This window comes from Triticum urartu, chromosome 3, assembly GCF_003073215.2.
Source record: "Triticum urartu cultivar G1812 chromosome 3, Tu2.1, whole genome shotgun sequence".
Taxonomy (NCBI): Eukaryota; Viridiplantae; Streptophyta; class Magnoliopsida; order Poales; family Poaceae; genus Triticum; species Triticum urartu.
Window position 1 is genome coordinate 82,984,708 of NC_053024.1, and position 7,149 is coordinate 82,991,856.

General features: G+C 42.1%; 1 pseudogene; it reads left to right on the forward strand.

The window, feature by feature from the left end:
• Window positions 1-3,516: 3,516 nt before the first annotated feature.
• On the forward strand, window positions 3,517-6,914 carry LOC125543004 (annotated as a pseudogene).
• The last annotated feature ends 235 nt before the right edge of the window (window positions 6,915-7,149 follow it).

A 7,149-nucleotide genomic window follows, 5' to 3' on the forward strand; every position in this document is an offset into this window, starting at 1 on the left:
GCGATTACACCAGACTGCTAGTATAAGTTTTGCACGTGAGATCTTATGTCGATGGGTGATCGTCAAGATCGGAGATTGTGGGGATCCCCTTTTAGAGATTCAGTCGGGGGTCAAACACTTCAGATCACTTGAGAGATTGAGCCTTTGTTTATCCAGGTTCATGTCAGCAAGAAGGTGTAACACTCGACGTCCTAGTGCTAGTTCTTGCTTCTGAAGACAAGTGGTGTGTGTGTGTGTGATAACAAGGTTTTCCTCCTCCCTTGAGGCTCCAGTTTGCCCCTTATTTAACATGAGAGCAGCCATAGTATACACTCTTTAGCGCATGTGGTGTGATCGGGGTCAAATGCCCCCTCCTCTCGATCTGCCCGGGCCTAGCCTGCCTAGGCACCGTGTATTTCATAGGAATTGGTGGCGTTGCCCTTCAGCAGTGCAATGCTATCTCTTTAACTGTGTCGCTGAATCCATCCGTCATGAAAAAGGTGGATGGAAACCATCTAATGACAACTCCAACATGCCGACGCATTTTGTCTGTGCATGTCCATTTAGACCGAAATGGACACAAAAAATGGCCCAATGTGCCGACACAAACAAACGACCATCCTTTTTCATCTGTCCGGGACCCATTTCTAGCCTGAATTTGGGCCGGATTTCCGTCGACGCGCGCATGATACGGACGCGCGCCACATCCACCCTTGTCCTTCTCCTGACCCGCCCCTCGGTGATGACGTCCGTTTGATCAGGTTCGCATCGCGGCATGTTGGGGTCGCACTTTGGAGTTGCCCGTTCTGGTCAGGTCCCGCCCCGCGACGTCTTGCATCTATAGTCCTCGTACTTGCTGGCCACGTCCAACTCAGTCCTAGAACTTGCGTATTGCTTCAATACGGTCCCGGTACATGAAAATACGTGATCAATACGGTCCTTGAGGTTGAAACGTCAGTCCTGGCTCTACACGCCGCATACGTATCTCGTATTTCTGTAGTGAAGGCCACGTCTGTATGTGGCCCATATGTCAGTGGGCCGAGTGGGCCGAGAAATAAAATGAAAAAAAGAGGCAAAGGGGGATTCGAACCCACTAGCTGTGCCCAACCACTACCCGAGCCGGCCACCAGACCAAGTGCGTGATCTTGTTTGACATGGGCATGCACCATATATTATAAGCATATCACTGTTTCTTTAAAAAATTATACGTGAAATTTAAAATATTCATGAGTTTTTATTTAAAAAAAAGTTCATCGATTCAAAAAATGTTCATGATTATAAAGTAAAACGTTGTGTCTACAACAAATGTATGCAAATTTTAAAAAATAATCAACACAATGCTTGGGAATTTTAAAATTATAATTCGAAGATTTTAAAAATGTTCACTGGTTGAAAAATGTATTGATGGATTCAAAAATGTTCGTCACAAAAAAAATTCTGACTCTCAAAAGGTTTTCAAGAAATATTTTGCCTATGAAAAAAAACTTGTTTACGAGTTCCAGAAAACATGTGCGCAGTTTCACAAAAATTCACTAACTTGTCAGCGTAGTCTGCCGTATTGCATACAGAAGTTTTGAAATTGTGAATATTTTTTAATTCATTATTTTTCCAAAGGCGGTCCACCTTTTTAAAAATTGGGCTGAATGTTTTTCGAATTCAAATTTTTTTATCGAATTAAAAAAATGTTGACCATATTTTTGAAGTTACGAAATTTTTCTTAATTCATGAACTTTTAAAAAATTCGTGAATAATTTTTGAAATGGCTTACATTTTTTTTGGAACTCGTGATCATGTTTTTTTGCAAAGGCGAACATTTTTGTTTAATTCTTGAATAGCTTTTGAAATTAAGAAAGATGCTGTCTGTGATGAACAATTTTTTAATTCATCAATTATTTTTTTGAATCAGTGACCATTTTTTTCAAAATTTATGAAATAAAATTTTCTAAATCCCAACCATTTTCTTGAATATTTTCATAAATTCAAGTATTTTTTGTATATACAAACTTTTACTTTTGAATCGTGAACATTTTTTGTATCAATGAACATAAAAGAATCAATTCATGAATTGAACAGAAAAGAATCAATTCATGAATACTAAGTGTGTGTGTGTGCGTGCGATATGTGACGAGATGCATATATATTTAGTCTATTGTACAAGTTGTGAACATGTTTTTGGAGTTTTCTAAGTTGCACTCCCTATATATATGTGAGGAGATGCACTCCCAAAATATTCACCATATTTTTGAAGTTGTGAACATTTCTAAATTCATGAGCTCTTTACAAGTTAGTGAATTTTTGTGAAACTGCGCACATGTTTTTTGGAACTCGTAAACAAGTTTTTTTCCATAGGCAAAATATTTCTTGAAAACCTTTTGAGAGTCAGAATTTTTTTGTGACGAACATTTTTGAATCCATCAATACATTTTTGAATCAGTGAACATTTTTAAAATCTTTGAATTATATTTTTAAAATTCCCAAGCATTGTGTTGATTATTTTTTAAAATTTACATACATTTGTTGTAGACACAACGTTTTACTTTATAATCATGAACATTTTGTGAATCGATGAACTTTTTTTAAAATAAAAACTCATGAATACTTTAAAATTCACGTATAACTTTTTAAAGAAACAGTGATATGCTTATAATATATGGTGCATCCCCATGCCGAACAAGAACACACACTTGGTCTGCTGGCCGGTTCGGGTAGTGGTTGGGCACAGCTAGTGGGTTCGAGTCCCCTTTGCCTTTTTTTCATTTTATTTCTCGGCCCACTCGGCCCACTGACATATGGGCCGCATACAGACGTGGCCTTCACTACAGAAATACGAGATACGTATGCGGTGTGTAGAGCCAGGACTGACGTTTCAATCTTAGGAACTGTATTGATCATGTATTTTCATGTACCGAAACCGTATTGAAGCAATACGCAAATTCCAGAACTGAGTTAAACGTAGCCAGCAAATACAAGGACTATACATACAATTATCTCTCCTTTGCCTTTTTTTCATTTTATTTCTCGGCCCACTCGGCCCACTGACATATGGGCCGCATACAGACGTGGCCTTCACTACAGAAATACGAGATACGTATGCGGTGTGTAGAGCCAGGACTGACGTTTCAATCTTAGGAACTGTATTGATCATGTATTTTCATGTACCGAAACCGTATTGAAGCAATACGCAAATTCCAGAACTGAGTTAAACGTAGCCAGCAAATACAAGGACTATACATACAATTATCTCTCCCAGGTGGGCGCGACGCCTAGTGTTGACGAGGGGTCTCAACTTCCCCCTTTGCCTTTTTTTCATTTTATTTCTCGGCCCACTCGGCCCACTGACATATGGGCCGCATACAGACGTGGCCTTCACTACAGAAATACGAGATACGTATGCGGTGTGTAGAGCGAACTGTATTGATCATGTATTTTCATGTACCGAAACCGTATTAAAACAATACGTAAATTCCAGAACTGGGTTAAACGTAGCCAACAAATACAAGGACTATACATACAATTATCTCTCCCAGGTGGGCGCGACGCCTAGTGTTGACGAGGGGTCTCAACTTCCCGGCAGTCCTCGAGGTCGTTCCTGGTGGAAAGATCCACCGGGCACCACCTGCCGGTGCCCCCCTCGAAAGCGTTGGTTCCTCTCTTACGGTCCAGGACGTCGCGAAGGTCGTCGATGCGGGCGGTGTCGGATCCACGGGCCCTGCGATTTCCTGGATCCACGGGCGCATGGGGGACTCCTCCTCCAACGCGGCACCGGCGGGTGTCGGAGGAGAACGCACATGGTCTGGAGCGCGGCCACCTTGGTGGCCTCGCCAGCGCCCGGCCGACGGCGCGCTGGTGGGGGCTCGACGAGCAGGCACCGCCGGGGGGAGCTGAGCCCCCTGCCGCTAGAAGACTGGCTGAGCCGCAACGATGTCCCATGCCATACCCAGTGGTTCCCAGCGTGCTGGCGGCGAAGGCCGCTGCCGCCGCTGTGCCTGCGATCGACGGGAGGGCATGGTTGATGATGATTGATACAACAAATATTTAATATTTGGATTTAGCTGTGGTGTTCAAACACATCTATCCCCTGTCCCTGCAACAGCAGAATACAATCAATCCACTGCAACTGAGACTAGCCACTGGACAATGGGTGCGAACCATGCGACTCAGAAAACTTGAAAAGATGCTATTCCAGCTGACACCTAAAGTTCTACTACTTGATGTCCTTTAAGGAATTGTAGGTTTTGAAATCCTAGTATTCATGTTACAATTCCTGGTCAAGATTGCAGTGAACCTTTACAAAAGGCATTGCCTAAGTTCGGCTTGTGACAAATAGTTATCTGACGAAGTTATATGAAATTCCAGTAGGATCCTTGGGATAACATCTATGATCTCTTTCCTCACTGAGCTACAAGCATGCTTAGGTTGCTTTCTGCAGCTAAATTGCCGTTCAATTTTTCTGATATTATTTTTACCATTTACGACATAACTGAAGAGTGATTAAATGAATCTGCACCATTGAACAGAGTGTTTCAAGTATTTTCACAGAAGAAAAATATGTCCAATGGTTTAATTGCTTACCTTTTACTTCTCCTAGTTGTCTTGTATTTCACTGATCTTGGTATTTTGCAGCTGATAATGGACAGATAGACTGTTTCTCAACCATGGCAAGTACACCAATTTTAACAGTAAAGACCCTTCATATCAATTCAGCGATTCTTGCTGCAAGAAGTCGCTTCTTTATAAAGGTAATTTTATAATCATGTGAAATACATTTGTATGATCAGTTCAAGTTTCTGATAAGCTTCATGTTTCTTAGCTTTTCTCAAATGGCATGAATGAATCTGATCAGACGCATCCAAGAATCAGGATTGCTGATTCAGGTAATGTGATAGCTTAACTGTAACATTCTTCCTCTTATATTTTATTCTTATTTGCTACTGTGGTTGTGCTACTATTTCTTGTCATAAGAGTATTTATGGTAAATAAAAGATTATTTTTTATAGTCTCTGCACTTAAATTTACTGGTAATTCAGCATGCACACTGTATATATTGCATGTACCATGCACTATCTAAATATCCACTGATATGTGTCGTCTCTTTTAGTCATCGATGTGGGAAAATCGTGGATTAATTAACTCACTCCTAAGTAGGGAACTCTCTCTTAAGTTTATTTTTTCATATGCAATTATCAGCCATTGGATCTGATTGTATTGAATGATTGAGATCGCTTGGATTCCTCCCAACTCGTATGTTTTCTGTAGTAGTATACATATAATTTTTCTGTGATTGGAAAAAAAGTTAATCTCCCATGGAGCGTTTGTCAATACTGTAAGTCAGTAGTCAACTTCGAAAATTATTTAGGGTACAAAAAGAGTGTCCTTTTTTTTTGCTTATTTGTTGAACTGTTCTCTTATGATTTTTCTGTTTTCATTCTACTTGGAACAGAGGAAAAGGCCTTTATGGAGCTTTTAAGCTTCATGTACAGTGGAAAGTTGACAACAATTGAGCCCACTCTTCTGCTCGTGTACAGTGGAAAGTTGACAACAATTGAGCCCACTCTTCTGCTCGACATCTTAATGGCTGCCGACAAATTTGAGGTTCTTTCTTGCATGCGGTACTGCAGTCAGCTGCTCAGAAGCCTGCCTATGACCACAGAATCTGCACTGCTATACCTGACCATCCATGCTCCCTTTCAATGGCTGCTGAAGCTCAGAGTGTGGTAGGTGCAGCCAGGGAATTCCTTGCTGAGAAATACAAGATTTTAGACAAGTGAGTGATCCCCATTTGATGGAGCAATTTTTATTTTTCATTTGGTAGAAAAATGTAGGCATTGGCCATTGTAATGTGCATGAAGTGTACTCATGGCATGGTTTGTCCCATTTCAGGTTTGAAGAAGTGATGAACATCTCTCTTTCTGGAATCGAGGCGATCTTTTCGAGCACTGACATACAAGTAGCATCTGAAGATGCGGTATATAACTTCTTGCTTGAGTGGGCCCGTGCGCGATACCTGGAACCGGAGGAAAGACGCGAGATCTTGAGCAGCCGTTTGCTTCCGCTGGTACGCTTCAGTCATATGACATGTGCCGCACTTCAGGAGATCCTAGCATGCACTGATGATGATATAGACCGTGAGCAAGTAACCAAGCGCATCAATGAGGTCCTCCTCCACAAAGCTTACCCAACCCAGATGGAAGGTGCTCTTGCAGCAGATGTATCAACTCTCGATTGGCAATCTGCTGAGCGAACTTACGGGTCCAAACATGTGAAAGCGGTTGCGTTTGATCGACCTTACCCACAGGTTATAGTTTACATGGATCTAACGCGCGCCGAATGCTCCGGATTCTTCCCATCAGGAGTTATATTGTCGGACTGGTTCAATCTCGCAGGTCAGAAATTCTATCTCATGGCAAACTGGTACTGGATGAGGAGACAGGTTGTACAGCTTTGGCCTCTGGTTAGGGATATATGGAAATTCTATCTCAGGCTCGTCGTGTTTCGATATTGAGTTTGCTGCAAGGACAAGATCGTCAGGAAAATTCTTGAGCAAGTACGGCGGTAGGCACACATTCAGCGGGTCTTTGCTGGAGGGATGCGATGATCTTTTTGGAGTTCCATGGTCGACGTTCATTGCGGACGACAGCCTCTTCATTGACGGCGTGCTGCATCTGAGAGTTGATCTGACTGCGGTGGAGCAGCCTGAATTACAGACCTGATGGTATTTCACTCAGCAAAGTTAGGGTGTGTCTTGAGCCCTGCATGTGATACTGTGAGCTGCTGCAGCAGCCAGGAAGTTTAATCCCTGGGCATTGTCCGGGGTAACCTGAATCATGTGTTGTTGTTGATCGGTTGCTACTGCAAGTCAGTAGTAACATGTGTGTGTGTGCGCTGACTGCTGACTTTTGTATGTTGCTATCATACTTCAGAATTTTATTTATGCCTGTGCGAATGGTCTCTGTGCTGGGAAAGTGATTTTGTTGGCTGAATGATGCAAGGAGATTCCGACTTGGTGCTTCAACTGCTTTCCATCTGACTTACTGTAGTGTTTTCTTTTCTAAATGTTAGTCCACACACTTGCTGAATCTTGAATCTTCGTTGACAGTCAGCGGTTCAGGGCTTGGATTGCTAAAAGATCACCGTCCCAACTATTAACAGGATCGTCTTTTCGGAATCACG